This window comes from Palaemon carinicauda, chromosome 3, assembly GCF_036898095.1.
Source record: "Palaemon carinicauda isolate YSFRI2023 chromosome 3, ASM3689809v2, whole genome shotgun sequence".
Taxonomy (NCBI): Eukaryota; Metazoa; Arthropoda; class Malacostraca; order Decapoda; family Palaemonidae; genus Palaemon; species Palaemon carinicauda.
In genome coordinates this window covers 14,046,059-14,070,766 of record NC_090727.1, presented here as the reverse complement: position 1 = coordinate 14,070,766, position 24,708 = coordinate 14,046,059, and the positions used below count along the sequence as shown (strand labels likewise).

The following is a 24,708-nucleotide window of genomic DNA, read 5'->3' as shown; positions in this document are numbered from 1 at the left end:
CTCTCACCGGAAACCAATCGCTCACTTCTCATTTCCTATCCTAACACATGCTTTACTACCTTTGTAGAAACTTTTCACTGCTTGCAACAACCTTCCACCAACTCCATATAACCTCCTCACATTCTACATTGCTTCCCTATCAACTCTATCATATGCTTTCTCCAGATCCATAAACGCAACATACACCTCCTTACCTTTTGCTAAATATTTCTCGCATATCTGCCTAACTAAAAATCTGATTCATACAACCCCTACCTTTTCTAAAACCACCCTGTACTTCCAAGATTGCATTCTCTGTTTTATCCTTAATCCTATTAATCAGTACTCTACCATACACTTTTCCAACTACACTCAACAAACTAATACCTCTTGAATTACAACACTCATGCACATCTCCCTTACCCTTATATAGTGGTACAATACATGCACAGACCCAATCTACTGGTACCATTGACAACACAAAACACACATTAAACAATCTCACCAACCATTCAAGTACAGTCACACCCCCTTCCTTCAACATCTCAGCTTTCACACCATCCATACCAGATGCTTTTCCTACTCTCGTTTCATCTAGTGCTCTCCTCACTTCCTCTATTGTAATCTCTCTCTCATTCTCATCTCCCATCACTGGCACCTCAACACCTGGAACAGCAATTATATCTGCCTCCCTATCATCCTCAACATTCAGCAAACTTTCAAAATATTCCGCCCACCTTTTCCTTGCCTCCTCTCCTTTTAACAACCTTCCATTTCCATCTTTCACTGTCTCTTCAATTCTTGCGCCGGCCTTCCTTACTCTCTTCACTTCTTTCCAAAACTTCTTCTTATTCTCTTCATATGACTGACCCAGTCCCTGACCCCACCTCAGGTCAGCTGCCCTCTTTGCCTCACGTACCTTGCGCTTACTTCCACCTTTTTCTCTCTATATTTTTCATACTTCTCTATACTATTACTCTGCAGCCATTCTTCAAAAGCCCTCTTTTTCTCTTCCACTTTTACCTTCACTCCTTCATTCCACCAATTGGTGTCATATCAGTGGAGAAAATTGTACCTCAATTTATTTTGAAAATCATGATTTTTGCTAATGAAAAAATTTGGATCAAATGACTTGAAACTTGTATATGATGAAGGTATATATATCTAAACTCTGAAACATATACTGCAATGGTGAATTTTGAATTAAGAATAAAAATGTAGGACATAGCAAATCGTCCCCTTAAATTCTTTTGGGATTTTTTTATGACCAGGTATAGTTTTTTTTCTTTTATCATCTCTGGGGTATAGTGCGCCACTCGTAATCGCGCAATGCGTCACTGTTGGCACATGTGCCATAGGTTGGCCACCCCTGGTATAAGTAACGGCATTATTATTATTTTAATTGCCAAGCTACAACCTTAGTTGGAAAAGCACAATGCTATAAGCCCAGGGGCTCCAACAGGGAAAATAGCATATTATCACTAACCAACTAGGACATTCCAATGTCTCAAGCGTAGTTTACACGGGCGAACGGTTCATAACAGACAAGTGCTTGCAGTGATGTTCGAATGTGTAAACGGGGTATTTGGTTACCGGACATTTTGACAGAATCCAACTCCTCAAACCATTTGACTAGTAGGTCCAACAAACAGTTCGACCGTGTAAAACCCGCCTCGACGCGGAACGGATTCCGCAAATTCTCACCTGGTTCGAGCGAAGTTAAGAGGATACACAAAGCAGAGGGAGGTTGCACCGGCAGCACCGCCAGAAGCGAGGTTACCTAAGAAGAAACGCCAGAACTGGGTCTTCTTGTCAACGCCGCCAAGGAAAATCTGCGGAGAACGAGGGAGTTTAAAAAAAGGGGGTTTATAATAAAATCAATGGTATTATTATCAAAATGATTATTATTTAGTAACTAATATATGTGAATAAAGTTATCAAGCATATAATGTTGTACAGAGAAGCGTAAACTTGTCGAAAATTGTCAACTTTTCTTTACCAAAAAAAGCAAGTCATTTCCCACTTGATTAAAAAAAAAAACCTACAAACTTGTTTTTCCGACAACCACGTCCATACACGACCGACTGTTTCCACAAAGCACCTGGCAAGAAGCTATAGAAGCATTTGCCTGACCTAATGCGATGGAAATCTCTCTCGCACAGCTCTCGATTCTGACAGATCTGGGAGTTACCTGGCAGGTCAGTACAGCATGCGTTGATGGATTAAGAACTTCCAAAGGAATCTTATTATCCTCGATTTAGGCAAGATTCGGACCAGACCAAAGATATAACATATCGAGGATGGAAAAATGACTGCTCAAATTACTAGGGGACATTAAAATTAAAAAGGCACTAGCAACAAATCTACCATAGTAACTAGTTCTAGCAGAGGTTGGACATTAAGGTGCCAGAAATGAAACGGTATTTGAGGAAAGACTATAAAGTAGATGCAACTAGGGGCCAATGGGTTACTACAGACCCTTAATTATGCATACAGTACACCTCACGAGGTAAATTTACGCCACTATAACCCCCCTAGAAGATGGAACTTTGAATATATGAAAGAGTTGTAGAGTAAAAATTTGGGGCCTTGAATCTCAACAGTAAAAGAGAAGAAATGCATATAGTTCACAGCTAGAGGAACACTGAAAGCATCATGGTTAGGGCCATTCAAGTCCCCCTCCTTGTTCCTTTTCTACTCTTCCGACAACCTCATTCATATTCGTCCCTCTGTCTCCACAACGCACCTGGCAAGAAACTACACAAGCAATTGCCTGACCTTAATGCAAGGGAGTTTCTCTCGCACAGCTCTCGATTCTGACAGATCTGGGGATCACCTGGCAGGTCAGTTAAGCATGCGTGGACAGATTAAAGATCTCCAAATGCGAGAATTTTGTCGCAATCTTTTATTAATTAAGTTTCGGAGTAGACCAAAGACAAAATAGATTGGAGATGGAAAAATGAATGCTCAACATACTAAGGGACATTACAATTGGGGTTACCTGGCAGGTCAGTAAAGCATGCATGGGTAGATTGTGAATTTCAATGTCTAAAATGTTTTAAGAGCAGAAAAAAATATTACACCGAGGGAGATTAAAAATTTGATACTAAATTACTAACTACAAATCACCACATTTGTGACTAACACAACTTTTCTTAAATTCAGATTCAAAACCTCTGGACATTCAGAATGAATATTAGTTCCAGAACTTTGAGAATGGCTAGGATAACGCGTGTACCTAGACGAACATCATAGCTAAAGGCAATAGGACAAAGATCGGTATGAACCGACACTACATCGCTAGTGGGTTCCAATATGATACCGACAAAGGTCTTCCCCCTAACATGTTCTGAAAAAATACAGTACTTAAAACCTGATGCCATTTTAAAAAACCAAGATATTTCAATAAGGTTTCTTGTGAATTACTAATAGTACTTTTCAGTAATTTCTTTACTGGGACTTGAGAATGTTGAAGAAGAGATATGTACGTTACGAACCAACAAAAAAATCTAAGGCAAAATCATTATCGCATTCTTTTTAATATTGATTTAATGATTAATACTGGTTCTAAATTATTTTGGTAATATTAACCCACAGTACCTCTACTGACAAGTCAAGACAATTTAAAACAAGTTGAAAGAATGATAAAACTAGCGACATTTTAACTACATTCACTAAACCTTTCAAGAAATTTACTTGAGCCTGTTCAAGGTTATCAACATTAGTAGTATGTTTAAACTGTGTTTAGTGAAATTGAATTATAGTCATTGGGTTAACTAGATAATATTGAGAAGCCACATTGGGTAGCCATCTCAGGAGTAGATTTCATATAGGGATAAACACAAAACTGTCACTGAATCTGTAGTAACAGAATGCAAATCATTTTTTATATCTTGCACATAATACCAATAGGAACTTTTTTGCAAAGAAATAGTCTAGAAGATAAGGAATTACTTTCCAAGCATTTTTTCACCTTCGGCCACTTAACCCCAAATGTTATGAAAGGAATATAGATTATGCAACTGGAATGATTTGAAAATGTTAAAATGCATAACTATATGAAATTAGGGCATTGGTGTTACTCCTGAAAGTAGAGTCTGAAGGAACAGTTGCCAGACTGGACAGGAAGATGGAAGGAATGCCTAGACTGTAATATTGCTAAAGGAAGAAGAGGCAAAAAGTCCCTTGCCCCTTTCTACAACGACAATCGCATTCATCCCACTGTCTCCACAACGCACCTGGCAAGAAACTACACAAGCAATTGCCTGACCTTAATGCGATGGAGTTTATCTAGCAGAGCTCTCGATTCTGACAGATCTGGGGGTCACCTGGCAGGTCAGTTAAGCATGCGTGGGCAGATTACAGACTAAAAGATTCAAGTCATTTGATTAAAACTTACGACCAAAAAATAGTACACTGAGGGACATTAAAAACTCTACTAATAAATTACTGACTAACAATTATAATAACGGCAACCAATTTTACCTATCTCAAATTCGGCATTGAAAAACTTATGCAACACCTCACGGCAAGAGGAACCAGGTAAAACAACGCCAGCTGCACATTGCTAAATGGTGCCAAGTTTCTCGCATTATACAGTCAATTGAAAATACTTCTGTATAACAAAAATACTTTATGCTTCCATAAATTGCATGTTATCAAAATTTTTATTTTAAATATAGTACTCGCAATTACACGCGGTTATCATTAGAACGTCTAAAATCACAAATTTTAAGTCATTTGTATTTTTCCTAACAGTACTTACCTCAAACTACTTTCTTAGGAGTATCTGGGATCTCCTCCCTAACCGACCAAGAATTTTGCGGAGTTCCCCCTATCTCCGTTTTCCCTTGTCGGGTCCCTCCGTGGTGGATGGATACTCGCTCTGAGGTGACCCGGGGTCAGCGCGCAAGAGTGCGCTACTAGGTCTTTGTCGCCAGTAAGCATATGTTAGGTACTACTTTGAACTCCTGTAAGGCTCCCGGGGCAGGATGGGTGGGCAATAACCCGAAAGTAGTTCGAGGTAAGTACTGTTGGGAAAAATCACTTAAAATTTGTTATTTGTTCCAACACGGAGTACTTACCTCAAACTACTTTCTTAGGAGACTTACACTTTAGGAGGCGGGGGTGGACTTTCAGGCCGGAAGACCCACCACTACCATTCCAGGACACGGGACCTAGATAGGAGGCTAGGTCCAGACGACACAACGGACAGGGTAGGAGAGTCGGGGGACGCATGTTAAAGTCTACCTGTTTGTATAACTCACTTTTATAAATAATCCGGACATGGGCTTCCACAACATCCATCTCTCACATGGGAGGAGGAAAGGAAAGGGAAAAAGGGTAGCAAGGAAGGGGAGGAAGGAGGAAACTTGTGTCGCTTGCAATTACTTCCCTCGGGCTACCCGGGGCTTTTAGCTTTAAACTTGTTGCATGGTGGAAATCACTGGTCCAATGGAGAAGGAGTCCAGGGACTTCCTCGTACAGTCTTTCAGGTAGTGGGCCGTAAAGGTGGACTGCCCGGACCATGTTCCTGCTCGCATGATTTGACCTACTGTCATGATGTTGTCAAATGCCAAAGAAGTGCTGAGACTTCTAATATCATGGGGTCGCGGGGTACCAAGGAATGCAGACCCCTCACTGTCGTAAGCTCTCTTGATGACTTGCCGAAGCCAGAAGGAGATCGTGTTCTTTGACACCGCCCTCTTTACTGGGCCTGAGGAGACAAACAAACTTTTGATGGCCGGCCGGAGTCTGGCTGTCCTGCTAAGGTATTTCTTGACTGTTCTCACTGGGCACAGGAGCAAGTCTTCTGGGTTGTCTGAGTGAGGGATCGCCGGGACCGAGAACCCCTCGAACCTCGGGTCTGCAATGGCCGGGTTCTGAGTCTTGGCCACAAATTCAGGCAGAAACTTAAAGGACAGGTCCTTTCATCCTTCCGAGTGCGAGACCTCGAACAACAAGCCGTGGAGCTCACTCACATTCTTGGCTGAGGCTAGAGCTAGTAAGAACACTGTCTTGAGGGTGAGGTCTTTATCTAGGATATCCTTGAGGGGTTCGAAGGGAGGCCTTGTCAAAACCTTGAGAACCTTGGCCACGTCCCACTGCGGGACCCGAGAGGCGTGGAGGGAACAAGATTGCTCGAAACTTCTGATGAGCATGGAAATCTGGCGAGAGGCCCCCAGGTCGATGCCTCTGAGTTGAAATACCTGACCCAGAGCCGCTCGGACCCCCTTGATGGCTGGAATGGAGACCCCCAGGTCGTTCCTCAGTTGGACCAGGAAGTCTGCAATCTTGTGGACTGATGCATCCAGAGGCCTCAGATTCTGTGTGGCACACCACTCCACAAACGTGGTCCAGTTGGCCTGGTACACCACGCTCGAGGACTTCCGAAGATACCCTGACATCCTCGAAGCTGTCTTCTCCTTCTTTCCTTAATAGACACTCGATGACCTCCACGCGTGTAGCTGAAGGCACTGAGGGTTTTCGCGAAACCTTCGAAAGTGGGGCTGGTGCAGCAGATCTTCGCTTATTGGCAGGGGCCACGGAGGAAGGGTGGCCAGGTCTTGTAGATCCGCGAACCACTCCCTCTCTGGCCACCAGGGCGCTACCAAAGTCATCCTTGTAGCCCTTGATTGTCAGAGCCTGTTGAGCACCTGCCTGAGAATCCCGAAGGGGGGAAAGGCATACACGTCGAGTCCGTCCCACAAGTGCTGGAAGGCGTCATCGAACGCTGCTGCTGGGTCTGGCACAGGAGAATAGAACACGGGGAGCTGAGTGTTGAGCCTCGTGGTGAACAGGTCTATCACCGGTGAGCCCCACAACTGGAGGACCTTCTGGGCCACTTGCGGGTGTAGGGACCACTCCGACCCCACTACTTGCCCTGCCCTGCTGAGGCCGTCGGCTAGAACGTTTCTCTTCCCCGGAATGAACCTGGCTGTGAGAATGATGTGATTCTTCTCGGCCCATTCCAGGATCTGAGACGTGAGATCGCACAGCTCCCTTGACTTCAATCTTCCTTGTTTCTTTATGTAGGCCAACACGGTGGCGTTGTCGCACATGAGGGCTATTGTGTTTCCCTGAAGGCGATGGGCGAATATTGCAAGGGCCTTTTGAGCTGCCAGAAGCTCGAGCAGGTTTATGTGGAGGAGCTTCTCCTCCGGGGACCACTTTCCCTCTGCTGTCTCTTCGAGCAGATGGGCTCCCCAACCCTCCTTTGACTTGTCCGTGAAGAGCAACATCTCTGGAGGAGCGGACGCGAACGGCAACCCCCGTAGGGTGTTCGTCCTGTAGGACCATCAGAGGAGCATGTTCCTGGAGGCCGGAGTCATCCTGACTAAGTCCTGAGGTGGGTCTCCCGGTGACCAAGAGGTCCTTTAGATTCCCCTGGACCGGCCTCAGCTTGAGCCTCCCCTGAGGAACTAACTTTTCCAGCGAGACCAGGTGGCCCACGAGTCTCAGCCAATCCTTGGCTCTCCTTGGTGCATTTGTTAGGAATGGTCGTATCACATGATCCAGATTGTCCAGCCTCTCTTGAGAGGGGAATACCCTTGCTAACTGGGAGTCCAGGACCATCCCTAGGTATGTCATCAAGGTGGTGGGGACTAACTGGGACTTCTCTAAATTGATGGTAACCCCCAGTTCTCTGCAGAACTGTAACAGCTTTGCCCCCTGCTCCTTTAAGGCTGCCTCTGAGGCTGAAAGCAGCAACCAGTCGTCGAGATACCTGATCAGCCTGATGCCCTGCTTGTGTGCCCAGGCTGAAACCACGGTGAACATCCTCGTGAACACCTGAGGAGCCGTAGACAGGCCGAAGCAGAGGGTCCTGAACTGTAGAGACTGGGATCCCCACTTCACCCTGAGAAGCTTCCTGCTGGAGGGGTGTACGGGGGATCTGAAAGTAGGCGTCCTTGAGGTCCAGGGACATCATGAAATCCCCTTCTCTCAAGGCTGCCAGTACCGACTTTGGCATGTCCATCTTGAAGGACGTCTTCTTGATGAATTTGTTCAGGGCCAAGAGGTCGATAACTGGTCTCCAACCTCCCGTAGCTTTCTCTACCAGGGAGAGCTTGCTGTAGAAGCCCCAGGGACGATTCCTGGACGGGTTGCAGTGCTCCCTCGTTCAACATGGCTGACACCTCCTCCTGCAAGGCTGCTCTCTTCTTGTGATCCTTAGGTGCCAGCCACTCTGCCGGATGTTCAGGAATCAGAGTGGGCGGGTCTGTCAGGAAGGGAATCCTGTATCCCTCTCTGAGGACTGTCAAGGACCATGGGTCCGCACCGTTGTCTCGCAATGCTTGCCAATAACGTTTGAGGCATCCCCCCACCTGTGGCGTGGGAAGGTGTAGGGGGCCTCCCTTCCTATCTCCTTCTGGGGAGATGGTTTGAGCGACCTCATCTTGAACCGGCGTATTTTTGCCTAAAGGAGGCCTGGGCTGGGGCACCACTTCTGCGGGAGGGCCGCAGGGATTGATGCCAGGAAGGGGAGGGGACCTCCTGTCTAGCTGGTGGTGTAGGTGGGTAGGCCCCGTCCACCGATGGTCTCCTATGGGGAAGACGTCTTGCCGCTGGCTGTCTGGACTCCGTCAAGTCTTTAAGCTTCCCCACTCTCTCCATCGTTTCCGCTACTGTCTGAAGGGGGAACAAGGTCTCACCCCACACCGGAGCATTTCTCAGGAACTTTGCCTCACGTTCGGGAAGTCTACGGGGAGTCTGTTCAGAATCGTATCTCTCCTCCTTAACACCCAGTTTGCCGTCTGGGTCAGGGACTGGAATGTAGGGAACTTCATGGCCTTCCCTCCCGAACGTATGAGTTCTTGTAGTAGGGCCTGATTCTCCGGCACTGAGAGATCGTGGGAGAGCTGGAACCCTGCCAGGGTACATGCCCACCAGTCCAGCCAGGAGGTCACATTTATGATATCCTGTGATGTGTCCTCCATCATAGCAGCCTCCGCCTGAGAGAAGACCACTGGGGCAGTAAGGCTCCTGTCATCTGCACTGCCCTGGTTTAACGTCGCGACGGCTTCTTCCAACGTCCGAGGTCCCGCACATAAAACTTTTTCTGGGTCCTCAGTCCAGGCAGAAGCTTGAAGGACCCTTGGGCTCTTAGGGAGTTCTTATGCCCTGCGACAAATCAGTCGACGTGGTCCATGCCCAAGGCCACGTCCCGAGCCAGAGGTAGGGTTAAGGATGGTTTCTGTTGAACTGGATTATCTACCATCCTTCCCAACCCGAAAGCCAAGCCTGTTCTGATGACGGTTTAGGCTCGTCTAGCCTGCGGTGGTGCCGGATCAGTGCCAGGACCTTCCTGTAGGAGGACACTTCATCGGGGGAACATTCGCTAGTGTCCAATAAGCCCTCTACCACTTGATCCTCCGTGTCGGCTGTATCCTCGATCCCGGATGAACCCGTGGGGGCGGCCGTATCCCTTACCTCCGGCTGGCTCAACGGAGAATCCGTGGAAAGCAACTGTCCTGTTGTGACAGCGGCTGCATCCGATGCCTGGATGGAGCCGGTGAGACTTTGGGCATGGGCACCATGCTACTGGGCCGAGCCAGCGGCTGCCTCCGCAGAACAGATGGAGCCGGTGACTTGCCGGGCAAGGGCAGGGTGAAAGTTAATGTGTGACAACGGGTGCATCCGACGCATGGATGGAGCCGAAGAGACACTGGGCAAGGGCGCAGAAATGGCTCCAGCGGCCACCAAGGCAGGCACTGGAGCGGCAAGAGCCCTGTTCGACCCGCAAGGGAGAAAAGCCACTTTAACCCACTTCTTCCTGGAAGAACTCCTCTTCTTGTTCTTCCTCCTCGTAACCTTGGCCTTCTTCCTCGAAGGGCCTGCGTTTGAGCTCGACTTCTTCCTCTTAGACCTCTTTCTCTTCTTTCTCGTCTCCCGGCCGCTGGAATCCTCCAACGATGACGAGCTGGAGGATGAGGAAACGTCCGAGGTAGATGAAGAGGAAGAGGAGCTATCTGAGTCCTCTGTGTCTTCTGCCACCAACCTAGGGGCTTGTAATTGTGCTACCGGGGTGATGGGTTGCATGAAGTCTGGCGGTAGAGAAGCCGAAGGCGCCAGGGGTGTGCGTAGTGCCCCACGTGTGGCAAACCAGCCAGAAAACTCCTCCTCTTGCCGCATGGGTGACCTGAAGGGCGTCCTTGGCGCCGTCCACACAATGGAGTCGGGGTCCGAAGAGCACGTGGCTTGCCTTTCTCTGTCTAGCCCACCCCTGGAAACCGCTGTTCTTGAAAAGCACTGCCACGATGGAGGGGAAAGAGCTGTTCCTGACCTTCCCCACACCAGGTCTTCACTCGAGACGGGTCCTGAGAGCACCAGAACCTCGTCTACGGAACACACTTCCGTCACGCTAGCAGACTCCCCACTCATCTGCGTAGGTACAATACAATTAAGATCAATGACATCAGAATCATGGGGAACGGCAATGGGCCGTTTCCCCGCAACGGACTTACCTCGTCCCCTACTCTGGGTAGGGGAAGGGGAAGGAGAACCTCTCTCCGAAGGGGCTGAAGGCGACGTCAACAGCGAGCTGATACCCGGCTTCCTTGCAGACCGCTTCGACGCCTTTTTCTTCTTTGTTGCATACAAGGTCCACTGCAGCTCCGGCCAGGACGCACACTCCGGACACGTGGAGGCAGGCGAGGACACCCTGCCTCTACACGAGAAGCACAACGTGTGCGGGTCGACATCCGGCTTAGAAAGCCAAGCCCCGCATGACTTACCGGCCTTGGGCCTGGGACAACGACGTTGGGATTCCATAAGGGAATACACAAGCAACACAAGTAACACAAGGAAAGGATGTAAAATGATATTTTCATAATAAAATGACAAATTCGTAGATAATTTGTATTTTTCCTAACCATACAAACCTTAGCTATTTAATAGGGGTTATTACTTTCGGTGTAGCTGAAATGACGAGCCATTAGAATTTTAACGAGGGTTTACTACCCCGCCACTAGTTAGCGGGGGGTAGGAAGGGTAGCTTGCTACCCCTCACCCCCCTCACACACACCTGTGCTTGAGCTCACTTTGCTTGGAGGTAGGACTTCAAGGGGGATATGGCTGGCAGGCAAGTTTGATTATATAGCTAAGGTTTGTAGTGAGGAAAAATACAAATTATCTAAGAATTTGTCATTTGTTCCGTAACTGACATACAAACCACGCTATTTAATAGGGGTGACTCACCCATTAGGAAGGGTGGAAAGTCCCAGCCGGTACTGGCTTTTGGCTTTGCCCGGGGACTCATTATCTGACACTCAACAATAAGAGTCCCTGCACCTCGCTGGAACCTTGCTACGCAAGGTCTGCGGCCTACGCAAGTGGTGGTGAAGGTATAATAAAGTGTGACTCGTCCTAGGAAGTTGACCTGTAGTCCTTTAGATGGAAACTTTAGGCTAGGACTCTCCCAATACCACCTCGTCAGGGTATGGGCATGTGACAGTATTAGCCTAATACTAGGAACACAAGGAAACATGGTTTACCTGCAGTGGTTTGAGGTCAGCTGTGCAGAGAACCCAGGATGCTGCTTTCCCCAAGAGAGGGGAGGATGAAGAAAAGAATAAGGGCCAGACAAACCTTTTCATTCATGCAGACTAAGACCGGGTAACAATGCCCTCAACCTTCTGCTACTTGTCCATTAAGGAGCCTGAGGTACTAAACCAGCTGTTGCCACGTCTTGCAGGTAGTAGGCTGTGAAGGTCGTCTGACGCTTCCACACCCCTGCTTGTAGAACCTGCGTCACTGAAAAGTTCTTCTTGAAGGCCAGGGACGTAGCTACGCCCCTGACATCATGTGCTCTAGGGCGACGTGACGGAGGAGGGTCTGGATTCAGGAACATATGGATCACCCTACGAATCCGTACCGAAATGGTATTCTTGGTGACCCTCCTCTTAGTCCTCCCAGTGCTAACAAACAATGCTTGCACTTGAGGACGGACTGCGGCCGTTCTTTTGAGATATAGCCTTAGACTACTTACTGGGCACAGTAGGAGATGGTCTGGGTCATCTGTTACAGAACGAAGACTCGAAATCTGGAAGGAGTCGAACCGAGGATCCGGCACCCCCGGATTCTGAGTCTTAGCAATAAACCCAGGGACGAATTTAAACATTACCTTCCCCCATCCCCTTGAATGGGCGATGTCATATGAGAGACCATGAAGTTCAATGACTCGCTTGGCCGAAGCCAAAGCTAGTAGGATCACTGTCTTCCAAGTTAGGTGGCGATCTGAAGCCTGGCGTAATGGTTCATAGGGAGGTCTCTTAAGAGACCTGAGAACTCGAACCACGTTCCATGGAGGTGGTCTCACTTCCGACTGAGGGCAGGTAAGTTCATAACTTTGTATGAGTAGGGAAAGTTCCAGTGAGGAAGAAATGTCTATTCCTTTGAGCCTGAAGGCTAGACTTAAGGCTGAGCGATAGCCTTTCACCGCCAAGACTGAAAGGCGCATTTCTTCCCGCAAATACACGAGGAACTCCGCTATTGTTGGAATAGTGGCAGGCATCAAGTGGAGAGATACCCCTTCCACGACACCAACCACAGAAGACTTTCCACTTTGCCTGGTAGCCAGATGCGGATGATTTTTGCAGATCTCCAGACATCCTAATCGCTACTTGTTGTGAAAATCCTCTCTCAGCGAGGAGATGCTAGATAGTTTCCAGGTGTGAAGTCGTAGAGAAGGTACGGCTTTGTGGAAGATGTTGGCAAGTGGTTGTCTGAATAGATCGTGTCGTGGAGGGAGTTCTCTCGGACGTTCCATTAGGAGTTGCAGAAGGTCAGGAAACCATTCCTCGTGATGCCATAGCGGAGCTATGAGGGTCATTGAAAGATTGACCGATATTCTGGTCTTGTTGAGCACCCTCCTCATCAGACAGAACGGGGGAAAGGCGTCCACGTCGATGTTGTCTCACCGTTGTTGGAAGGCATCTTGCCAGAGTGCCTTGGGATCCGGGACTGGGGGCGCGGAGAGTGCTGGCGCATTGGTGAATGCTGGAGCGCAGGAGAACGTTGGCGCGCATGGCGCGCAGTAGGTTGAGGGCGCGCAGGTGAGCGCTGGCGCCCTTTTCAGGAACCTCGGCAGCAGGAGCGTGCTGGCGCGCTATATCAGCAACAGTAGGAGAGCGCCTGTGCGCTAACTTCGAAACCTCAGAGAGGTCAGCTGAACGTTGGCGCGCATGCTTGGCATGGCGCCTAAGGGACGTATGCGCTAATTTGCACGTACGCCCTTGTTGCCCCGAAGGGACCGGTGCCTGTTTTATTAAAACAGGTTTAGTTGGCGCCCACAGCGCATCAGCAGCCAGGAACGGCGACGGCAGGTCAGCAGGTCTGACGGATGAAAGGTCGGCGTGTCCTTTGTAAGGACGACCTTCCACCAAAGGGGATCGCGAACGATCCGCAGAGAGGTCCAGGGTTGTAGCAGGAACAGTCGGAGATCGATGACGAGGCTCCTCTGCGGCGGACTGCAACGATGACGACGAACCAAAGAGGCGCTTCCTCACACCCTTATAAGGTGAAGGAAGGCCTCTCCGGCGAAGAGGCCTTACGATATATGCGCCCTCTGTGGGCCGTTGGGTCAGCAAGCTGACCATCAGTAGTCCTCCGAAGAGGAGTCTCTATGAGTTAACTCCCCCGAGGGAGAGAATCACCGGCAGGAGAGACTGTTGGACTTAGTTCCTCCCTCGAAGGTTGAGCAGGGAGAAACTAAGCCTTCAGCTACTGCGGTTTGAGCAGTTACAGAGGTATTAGGAGATACCGCATCAGATACCTCTGCCACCACAACGTCGACGATAGACAGAGGATCAACCTCTGCCAACGTCGGTGATTGCTTGACAGCGGCACCCAACCGGACGATGTCAAACAAGGCTTCCTTGGAAGGCGAACCTTCGAGCCCCAAGGAAGACCAAAGCTAGAATAAATCAGTTACATTAACATTTAAATCCTCCCCCGGGGGAAGAGGTGGAGCTGCCTCGCTAGGGGAGGCAACGCCATCTCTCGAACCCCGAGATCGGGAAACAGAACCATGGTCTACGCTACCACTCGATGGTTTCTCGGAAGAAACTGATCGAGTAGGAGCTTCGGAGGTGGTTTGGGAAACGGGAGAAGAGTCCTTGGGTTTTTCTCCTTTTAAAGAAATCTTCGAAGGAGAAATATCTCGCCTGGACTTCTTCTTTCGTCGCTGAGAAAACCTCTCCCACTGGGAAGTAGACCATTCCCAACACTCACCACACTTATTACTACTATCACACCGTTGGCCCCTACAGTAAGAACAAAGGGTGTGAGGGTCCGTCTCCACCGCCGACATAAATGTACCACAAGGGCGGTCAGGTAATCCAGGACATTTGCAGAGGCCAACTTCACAAACAAACCTGTAGGAGAGAAAGAAAAAAGACATTAATGGCTGTCAGAGAGGCGAGGGTGAGAGCGGACACGTCCGACTACCACCCGAGCCGAGAGCAAAGTGAGCTCAAGCACAGGTGTGTGTGGGGGGGGAGCAAGCTACCCTCCCTACCCCCCCCCCCCCCCGCTAACTAGCGGTGGGGTGGTAAATCCTCGTTAAAATTCTAATGGCTCGTCATTTCAGCTACCCCGAAAGTAATAACCCCAATTAAATAGCGTGGTTTGTATGCCAGTTACGGAACAAATAAATTTTTTAACATAATTACCCGCTGGTTATATAAAAATAGCTTTAGTCTCTGACGTCCGGCAGAAATTCAAAAACTCGCGGCAATCGCAGATAGAGTTGCCAGGTGTACACTAGCACCCTCACGGGAGATAGGCCGAACCATTCCATACTTCACCAGATCTTCCATGCCCATAGGTCTCTAGAGAGGAGGAGGGTGGGAATAAAAGTTATATAACCAGCGGGTAAGTATGTTAAAAAATGGTATTTTTATTATAAAATAAATTTTAAATATACTTACCTGGTAGTTACATTTATATAGCTTAAATCCAGCGTTTCGACGCGGCACGACAGAAATTCAAAATTCGTGGCGATCGCCGCCATGACAGTAGGTGGTCATACATGAGCGCCATCACTCGTAGGTTATCAGAACCATTCCCAACATCTTCAGAAATTCGATGCCTCTGTTTTCAGAGGGGAGGAGGGAGGGCCCTTTTATGTATAAGTAACTACCAGGTAAGTATATTTAAAAATTTATTTTATAATAAAAATACCATTTTTAAATATGTAACTTCCCTGGTAGTTACATATATATAGCTGATTCACACAGTTGGAGGTGGGTTGAAAACCTCATCCCCTTGGGAATTCGTATAATTATCAATAACTACAATAGTAGTACTAACAATTTGGTTCTAACCTGATAAGAAAGCTGGCTTCACAATGATACTGCCTCATTTCGCCTGCATTCCTTAAGAGACTCAGTGATCCACTCAGTGGGCTGTAAAAGTCTCTTGGGGCTACCACAAAGTCCACGACCCTTAGAGTGGCTAGACCACCACCCCTGCAAACCTGGCATAGCCAAGGATACTGATTTTGACCACCTACTCCATATTAAAACTAATTTGATTTGCATCCCAGATTGACGGAAGGCTGCGACAAGCCTCGCAGACAGACTGTGAATGCATTAAAACTAACTTGACTTGCATCAGAAACTACGGAAGGCTGTGACAACCCTCGCAAACAATCTATGAACAAGTACAAGAAAAAATGGCAAGGGTATATATTAAGTTATAGGGAAGAGGCAGTAGACCCATCTCCAACTAAGACGACGGAGGTAACGTACGGACCCAGGGAATAGTAATCCTCATACTGGGTCTGGACATCTTTGAGATAGCAGTCTGTGAAGATTGATTTACTTTGTCAGAAAGTAGGCTCCAAAATTGACTTCATTGACCTATTGTGTTTGTAAGTCATAGAAATTGCTACAGCTCTAACCTCGTGTGGTTTTACCTTAAGGATAGGGAAACCTTCTTACTGACAATCTTGGAGTTTCCCTTATTAAATCCTTAATGGAAAAAAGCCAGGTTATTCTTTGATAAAGGCAAAGAGTGCTTTTTAACTGAGCATCACAGGCAGTCTGTCTCGTCTTTGAAAAGAAAGCCTAGCTGACGGGAGCAAGTTGCATTTGTTATGTATTATTGTAACAATGTACTATATTATTTCAAGTGTTTCAGGTATTGCGCAACATTGCATCATATTGCATGAATAAGACATGTTATGCTTTGATCATAAGAGTAATGATTTGTTTTGGTATTAGGATTCAAACATTTGTTGGTTACCTCAGATAAGATGTGATTCTTTATGATTTATGCTGGAGTAAGATTTAAGTCTTTTCAGAGCGATGCTCTTTTGTTTAGCAATGTTTTGGTTTATGAGATTTGTGTAAGACGCTCCATATACACTTGAGAGTCAGCTGTCACAAAGTGAAGTTCATAATGTAGTCTTTTATACATTAAAGACGTATTTTATAATACCAACGTATTATTATCCATCAAGCATATATCAACGAAGATGGGATCAGCTGAGAAATAATTACTAACACTTATTCATCTCTGTTCCAGGTAATTATTATGGTTAATAGAACTTCCTACCTAAACATCCATACATCATATTTTGGCGACGAGGATGGGATCAGCTGAGAAATAATTACTAACACTTATTCATCTCTGTTCCAGGTAATTATTATGGTTAATAGAACTTCCTACCTAAACATCCATACATCATATTTTGGCGACCGACGTTTGAGGACGACGGACAAGCAGGGAGAAGCAAGCAGGGAGAAGCATTGGAGCCTATGTACAAAGACGGCCAGCACAAGAGAAGTTCCGTTTTTACAGTAGGAAATCAAGAGTAAAATCGCCCAATGAAGATTTTACCAGCAGCAGAATAGGAATTTCATCAAATACACAAAAGGGTGAAATTTAAAGTTGGGTAGGTAGGAAGTATACTTGTGACTGCAACTTAACCTACCACAAGGTAAGCAAACAAAATGCCTTTTAACATCGAGCACCCAGAAGCTTTTAGCGTCACTGCTGAGCCTAATTCTGTTGCAACACGATGGCAACAGTGGTGTGAGGAATTTAAGATTTATTTAGAAGCATTAGGGAACATGAAGGATGCACAAAAGAAGGCATTATTACTTCATACAGCAGGTAGGGAAGTTCGGGAAGATTTTAAGACTTTGCAGCCTACAGATGACACAAGTGAAGCTGCAATTAAGGCTCTTACCACATATTTTGCTCCTCAAGTCAATAAATTTTTTGAAAGATACCAGTTTTCAGCGCAAGCTTATCAGAAAGAAAATGAAAGTTTAGATGCATTTGTGACTAGACTAAAGAATTTAGCTGTTTCATGTGAATTTCTAGAGTTAGAGAATGTTATCATAGATCAAGTAATTGCACATTGCACATCAGAAGAGCTAAGAAAGAAATTATTGCAAGATAAAGATTTAACATTAGAAAAGGTATTGATAACAGGCAGAGCTTTAGAAACATCAAATAGGCAAAGTCACATAATAGGTAGTTCTACAAGCAATAGAATGGAAAATTCTAAAATTAATACAGTAGGTTCTAAGTGGAAAACCAATGAGAATCAGAGAAGGAATATGACAAAGCCTAGTCATAGAAAAGTGCCTAACACTAATGTTCATAAATATCAGAATCAGGCTTATTCACAGAAACAACAGGAAAAACCCAAGTGTTTTAGGTGTGGTAAAACTGATCATCTTGCATACGAAGCAAAGAAATGCCCTGCTACTGGACAGACATGCCAGAATTGCAGAAAGCTAGGTCATTTTGCAACTGCTTGTAGATTTCCTAAACAGTACGCAAAGAAAATAAATGCTACAGTTGATACTATGGGTCAAGAGAATAATGAGGAAAATGTTCATGATAATCAGGTTAGTTCAGAAACTGATTTTGCGTTTCACATAAACTCAGTCAACAAAGGTGCAAAGAAACATATCATGGTAGAAGTAATCATAAATGGTAAACCAATTTTGATGCAAGTTGACACAGCAGCCGATGTATCAATTATGTCTGAGAAAATGGCTAAAGGCATTCCTAATTTGTTATTAGAAGGTACAAATAGAGTTTTGAAAAGTTATAATGGTTTTGATATTCAGGTAATAGGTGCTTCGAACGTAGAAGTACAGTACAAAGAACAGAAATTAGAGAGAATGCCATTAACAGTAGTAAAAGGTAATGGACAAACTTTGCTAGGTTTAGATTGGCTACAGTATTTGAAGTTAGATTGGCCTAGTATTTTGAAGGTTGCAGGTAGACAAGATGAAAACAAAAATGAAATGTCTATGGATGATATCATATCAGAGTTTCAAGACGTATTTGAAGATAAAATAGGTACAGTAAAGAACGCAAAGGCAATTTTAGTTTTGAAACCTGACAGTTCTCCTAGATTTTTTGCTCCGAGACCAGTACCGTATGCATTGAAAAGTGCAGTTGAAACAGAAATCAAGAGATTAGAAAGTGAAGGTTCTTGGGAAAAGGTCACATATTCAGATTGGGCTACACCATTAGTTCCTATTGTGAAGGAAAGTGGACAGGTTAGGTTATGTGGAGATTACAAAGTAACGTTAAATCCACAACTGCAAGTAGCTCAACATCCCTTACCAAATCCGAAAGACATGTTTGCAACTATGTCAGGATGCAGTGTTTTTTCTAAATTAGATTTAAGACAAGCATTTCAACAGCTTCCCATGGATGAAACTTCACAAGAATTATGTACAGTAAATACATCCTTAGGTTTGTTTAGGCCAAAGAGATTACCTTATGGAGTTGCAAGTAGTCCAGCTATATGGCAACAAACTATGGATAAGATTTTTTCAGGAATGCAAGGAGTATTCATTTTTATAGATGATATTTTAATTGCGGGTAAAGACACAAGAGAACATAGAGAAAGATTGCGAACAGTTCTGAAGAAGTTGAAGGAACATAATATTAGAGTAAATAAGAACAAATGTATTTTAGAAGTTGATTCAGTGGAATACTTAGGTTTTGTAATAAATGGCAAGGGTATTCACAAAACTAAAGAGAAGATTAAAGCTGTACAATCAACAAAAGTGCCAGAAAATGTTAAGGAATTACAATCATTTCTAGGTTTAGTAACATTTTATGGGAATTTCATTCAGAATTTGTCTACAATTGCACATCCATTGTATAATCTGTTGAATAAGGGTGTAGAATGGAAGTGGACAAAAGAGTGTCAGGAATCTTTTGAAAGAATCAAGCAGGAAATAACATCACCTACATTCTTAGTACATTATCAAATGGATTTACCAGTTAAATTAGTTTGTGATGCATCAAACATAGGTCTAGGTGCAGTATTATCTCATGTAATGCCAGATGGAACAGAAAAACCAATTGCATTCACTTCTAGAGTATTGAACAAGGCAGAAAGGAATTACTCTCAAATAGAAAAGGAAGGTTTAGCATTAGTTTATGGAGTTAAAAAATTCCATATGTATCTTTATGGTAGGAAAAAGTTCACACTTGTTACAGATCATAAACCTTTATTAGCAATATTGGGTCCAAAAGCAAGTTTACCTACGTTGGTAGCTGCAAGACTACAACGTTGGGCAGTTACGTTAGCAGCGTACCACTATGATATAGATGTGGAATGTTATATAAAGAATTGTATGAATTGTGTTATGCAACAAAACAAACCTCAATTTGCTAGAATGCACCCGTGGGAGTTACCCAGGTATCCATGGCAAAGAGTGCATATAGATTTTGCAGGTCCTTTTTTGAATTATATGTTTTTGATAGTAGTAGATGCTTACAGTAAGTGGCCAGAAATTATCCCAATGAAGACGACAACGGCTTACGCCACAATAAAAGAGTTAATGCAAATTTTTTCAACGCATGGTATTCCAGAAAGAATTGTTACAGATAATGGTCCACAATTTACTTCACAAGAGTTTAAAGAATTTTGTAATGTCAATGGTATAAAGCATACATTTTCAGCTACATATCATCCATCCACTAATGGAGAGGCTGAAAGATTTGTCCAAACATTTAAGCACAATATGAAGTGTAGAAGAGCAAATTCCAGTAATATATTTTTGCATGTGTCAAAATTTTTATTGTCTTATAGAACAACGCCGCACAGCACAACAGGCGTGGCACCCTCAAATTTGTTGATGGGAAGGAGGATAAGGTGTAAGTTAGATTTGTTGTATCCAAGTTTGCAAAGGGATTTAGAAGATAAAGGGTATAACCAAGTAGCAAAGCTTCCTAATGTAAAACATTTTTTACCTTTGTCTGATGTCATGGTAAGATCGTACAACACTCCAGAGAAGTGGGTACCAGGAGAGATTGTAAGAGAGATAGGAAATTTACATTATGATGTTCGTGTTGGTGATAATGTTGTAAAACGTCATGTTGATCAATTACAGCCGTTAAACAGAAAGACAGTAGAGCATGTGAATGTTAGAGATGAGAAACTTAAAGAAGTAGTTAGATCAAATGAGTCAAGTATTAACCAAGATGGTCCAACATCCCATGTAGATTCAGAACCAATTCATGTACCAGTACAAGATGAGGTTAAAGTGCTTCCTAATAGGATTAACAGAGGAAAGCCCCCTGAGAGATTAGATTTATGAATGTTTTTACAATGTCAAGTTAAGGGGGAGGAGACTGTTATGTATTATTGTAACAATGTACTATATTATTTCAAGTGTTTCAGGTATTGCGCAACATTGCATCATATTGCATGAATAAGACATGTTATGCTTTGATCATAAGAGTAATGATTTGTTTTGGTATTAGGATTCAAACATTTGTTGGTTACCTCAGATAAGATGTGATTCTTTATGATTTATGCTGGAGTAAGATTTAAGTCTTTTCAGAGCGATGCTCTTTTGTTTAGCAATGTTTTGGTTTATGAGATTTGTGTAAGACGCTCCATATACACTTGAGAGTCAGCTGTCACAAAGTGAAGTTCATAATGTAGTCTTTTATACATTAAAGACGTATTTTATAATACCAACGTATTATTATCCATCAAGCATATATCAACGAAGATGGGATCAGCTGAGAAATAATTACTAACACTTATTCATCTCTGTTCCAGGTAATTATTATGGTTAATAGAACTTCCTACCTAAACATCCATACATCATAGCATTGTCTCCATCAAAGCCCATCTTCTTGCTGATGGTTTTAAACTCTCCTACGTCTTTGACTGAAGCCAATGAAATTAGGAAAAAGTCTTCTTGGTAAGATACTTCCAAGATGACTTGTCCAACTGTACAAACCTACTTGAGGTTAAAAAGGCCAGGACTACATCTAGGATCCACGAGGAGGTTGGATTATCCTTCCTCTTGGTTGTCTCAAAAGATCTAATGAGATCTGAGAGGTCCTTGTTACCTGACACGCCAAAGTTTCAGTTACGAAAGACAGAGGTTAATATGCTGAGGTAACCCTTGATGCAAGGCATGGCTAGCTTCTCTTTTGTACGTAGATACAACAGAAAAACCCTGCTATATTGGCTATAGAGGTATTGGTAGAGGAAAATCTATTATTCCTGCACCGCACTCTAAAATATGTACCACTCAGATTAATCAACCCTAATAGTGGTCATGATCTGGGGGTATCTACCAGCCACTCCATCATCTCCACAACACAATGTCTCATAGACCAAAGAAGAAGCTATCATGGTAATGCGGACGTTGGCCGAATCCCTGAATCTTTTCAGGACTCGGTCCAGGATCTTGAATGGAGGAAAAGAGTACATGTTTAGACCTTCCTTGTTCAGAAGAAAAGTTTCCAGTGCGACTGTTTCCTGGTCTGGTACTGGAGAGCAAAATACCGGCAACCTCTATGTCATTTGTGAGGCGGAGAGGTCTATCGAGTGTTGACCCCACAATCATCCAAAGGTTGGTGCACACCTCGTGATGTAGGGTCCATTCTGCAGTAAGAACTTGCCTTCTTCTGCTGAGAAGATCCCTCCTGATGTTATTCTCCCTTTCTATGAAGTGAGTAATCAGGGCTTGGTGAATGGCCACTAGCTCTTTGATATTTATGTGTCATTTCCTCTGAGACTCTATCCATAGATCCTTGTCGGAAATCGTATGTGTCAAACAGGGACGAAATCGACTTCTCTAGTTTAGACAGACCAGACACATGAAGCGCACTGTGCGCGCGAACTAAACCGTGTGCTGATTGCTGCGAGGGATCGTCAACCGTAGCCAGGTGACCACCAGGGGAAAGTCTTTGCGACATTTCCGGAGCGCCTTGAATGCGAACTGAACCGACTATCATCCCCAGAAAAATTAAATTCTGTGAGGGTGTTAGTTGAGATTTGGCCAGGTTACCATCAGACCTAACTGTTGCGTTCAGGGCATTAACCTTTGAAGAGACTCCAGACGCTTTACTTGTGATTCTGCTCTGAGTGGTCAGTCGTCCAGTTACAAAGAAGAAACCTTACTCCCTTTATGTGTACAATGGACTGATGTCCAGAACAGGTTTTCATACCCCCCCCCCGAAAACTAGGAAAAGTATGATGCAAAAACCCCTCCGAGGAGGTGTCCTCTACATTACTATGAATGAAGCTGACAGCATAAGGCTCACTTGTTCTTAAAGAGCTGCTGCCTTGTCTCCTGAGTGGACTGTTGTTAGCTCCAGGGGTATAGACGACATGGGAGGCATAAAACGTCTCACTTTTTGATTCGGTTTGTTGACTTAAGAATCTGCGAGCTTGATCTCCAGTCGCAATCCTCTGAGGTCTCTTTTTAAGAACTCCTGCCATGAAAAGGGCGGAAATTTCGATGGGGACATCCCTCCAGGGCTTAACCAAACAGGCAAACAGATGCATCTGAGCCTTGTTCCTAGGGTCTGTGGCTTCTGCGAGAGTTCCGAGAGTCCAATCCATAAGGTGGAAGACTTTTATTGTCTAAAAGTTTACTTCAGCCGATGGTCCATTTCAAAATTGGACCACAAACTACGGCTTGCTCATGGTTGACCTGAGTGAGGAAAAGAAAAAGAAGGCCTTCCCTAGAACCTTCTCTTGGACGTCCATTGGTTGAGGGTTGAAAAAACTCTCTTAACCCATCTAGCCAGAATCTTTTTTTTTTTTTTTTTTTTTAGTAGACTGTAATGAATCCTGAGATTCGTCTTCTAAATCGGCTAATGGAACATCAATTCCCTGAATCGAATGAGTAGGAGACAAAACCTCGTCATTGCGACGGTTATTATCTTCCAAAAATAATTCATCTTGTCTGGAAGAAATCTCGTGAAGGATATCGTGCAGTTGCCAAGAAGTATCACGTTTAAGTTCGAGGGAGAGACAGGTTCTAGTGCTCCTAGCATAAGATCATCATGCTCTAAGGGAGCAACAACATCTGTAAACCCATGTGAGGGAAAATCTATGAACGCATGTGTCCAGCATGTTGTATGTCAACAGCGTGAAGCGAGGGAGCATTAGTTATGCGTTCAGAAAATCGTGAAGGAGAGATAAAAAACTTGTGTATCCTGTTGCGAGGACCAGTCCCGACCATATAAGTCCATCATGGGTCTAGCTTGAGACTGCTGTATGTTTCCCTGAGAGGTATCAGTTTAATGCATGAGTCCCAAATGACGTGAGTTTGCCGCGAGCCGTGAGGAAGCGCGTCCAGTCAATCGCAAAGAAGAGACAAATGTTTGTTTACGGTGACGTGTGGCAAAACCTGACTGCATGCGTCCAGTATATGTCCAGAATGCTGCATGTATCCACTTTGAAGTGAGTTTACAGACTGCTGCATGCGTCCAGATTGCTGCGTCCACCGTGGCATGTGTGTCTGCCGTGGTGTCTGCGTCTGCCGTGAGGGAGAGACCAGACTGCTGAATATTGGCAACTGTTGATACTTCTATGTATCGATTGTTGTGAGAGATCTCTCCCGAGAGACCAGACTGGCGTCTGCGTCTGCCGTGAAGGAGAGACCAGACTGGTGTCTGCGACTGCCGTGAGGAAGAGACCAGACTGCCGCATGCGTCCGTCCTAACGCTTGTCGCAAAGCGAGCTGATCACTGCGAGGGAGCATTTCACAGAGAGGTATCGCCAACTGTCGATACTTGTATGTATCGATTTTGTGAGAGATCTCTCCCGAGAGACCAGAATGGCGTCTGCGTCTGCCGTGAAGGAAAGACCATACTGGTGTCTACGACTGCCGTGAGGATGAGACCAGACTGCCGCATGCGTCCGTCCTCACGCTTGCCGCAACGCAAGCTGATCGCTGGGACGGTGCGATGCTGAGTATCGGAAAACTATGCTATCTGATACTATCGGAAGACCGTTTTCTTGGTCTATCGCTGTGCTTAGATTCTTTTAGGTGTATCTTTTCTGCCTGAGAATCATAAGCGTCAACAGACGAAATAGACCGCTTTAATTCTAACAAATCAGATACGAAATGAGCGTCGTGTGCTTTAACTTAACTATGTAGGGATCGCTGAGAGGTATCGTCAACTGTCGATACTTCTAACGCGCCTTGTGCGCGATCTGAATCGTGTATCGATTGTTGTGAGAGACCAGACCGTCATCTGTGTTTGTCGACAGGTAAGAGTCTGTCCAGGTGGTTAACAGGGGAAAGACCCTGTGACCTTTCCCAATCTGGGGGCAGAAAAAGAAGCGTGTACCGACGTAAACTGAGCACCTTCTTCATCCGACGGACTATGCGTCTTACGCAATTGTTTCGGTGGTAACATGTAGTCTTAGTCCGAAAGGAACACCTCCGGTGAACACCAGTCACTGCAGGAGGGTTTATTAGG

General features: G+C 45.1%; 1 protein-coding gene across 5 annotated transcripts in view; it reads right to left on the bottom strand.

Moving 5' to 3' along the window:
- The window catches only part of LOC137638206 (elongator complex protein 2-like), a 235,971-nt gene that overhangs the window by 38,654 nt on the left and 172,609 nt on the right, over positions 1 to 24,708 (bottom strand). For 3 of the 5 annotated variants that reach the window (XM_068370290.1, XM_068370287.1, XM_068370291.1), the window contains one exon: positions 1,684 to 1,811. The exons of the other annotated variants lie outside the window; for them this stretch is intronic. The gene's annotated coding sequence lies outside the window, so the exon portion shown is untranslated. The remainder of the gene's footprint in view (positions 1 to 1,683; positions 1,812 to 24,708) is intronic. 5 annotated transcript variants of the gene reach the window in all.